Here is a 1,105-nt window from a genome sequence, read left to right on the forward strand (position 1 = left end):
CAAATCAGGCGGCTTATATAGAGATGGGAATGACCAAACATGGCCATTAGTAAGCAAATTATAGCCAGGAGATCTCCGTTCATGCATGCGATTGGTGTGCAGCTCCACGGTCGACACTGCCACGGCGTTCACGTGTTGTGTTGCTGAGACCTTCTGACAGAGGCGTTTTAAACTTTTTCACCTTTTATTGCTATTTGGATTACAAGTTGGTGCCGTTCCGTGACGAAAATATGCTAGGTAATTTGATGGAAAGCTAGTGGTAACTCGTAGTGGGAGAGTGATTTAATGCACAATTTTAATTCAGCAAGGTAGTGAATAGCGCCAACCTCGAAACACAGTAGGCGTCATTAATTATTGAGCTTTAGACAACCTTCAGTTTCCAGGTAAAACTTAATTTGCTTTAAGCTCACACATTGCACTACATAACGTCTTCCTAAAAGGCGTTACTGGATCGAAGGACTGGAAACTGGAGGTGAAAGGGTAAAATTGTGAAAAACCTACAAATCTAGGGTAAACTAAGTGTGACTAAATAAATAGCGATTTCTTTTGGCCAATATTTTGTCAATATTTAGGCCGATTTTTTTCGTAGGCATGATTAATTTACACCATTTGAATGTTTGTCTACAAAATATATTAAAAGAGGGCCATTCTTGATGTTGTTGCCCAGCAATGCTTGCCAAATGTTTTGTGACACTGCGACAGAGCATTATCAGGACGATTTAATTGACAATCTAATGACATTTTGACATAAGCACAGGCCAAATCTTCTGATAGGAGTATTTGCTTTGATGCCAAATTCGCAAATCTAAATGTATATGCTTGCCAGATATCAAAAACTACTAAACACCAGGAATGAATAAGGAGGTATGAAAATGGGGGTGCGGATAACAGGAAAGGAAGACAACCTGCTCATGCATGCAGACATCACTTGCTTTATGAAGGCTTCTTCTCACCAAGAATAAAATAAATGTGTACTTCATGACGAGCTAATTTAGTGTGGTGAATCGCATACAACCTCATTAACAGAGCCGGTGCATTTCATTTTCGAATCCATGATGAATTCTTCCTTATATTGCACAGTCACCTGTCAACTGTAGCAATACAA

Source organism: Echinococcus granulosus, assembly GCF_000524195.1.
Source record: "Echinococcus granulosus chromosome Unknown EG_S00192, whole genome shotgun sequence".
NCBI lineage: Eukaryota > Metazoa > Platyhelminthes > Cestoda > Cyclophyllidea > Taeniidae > Echinococcus > Echinococcus granulosus.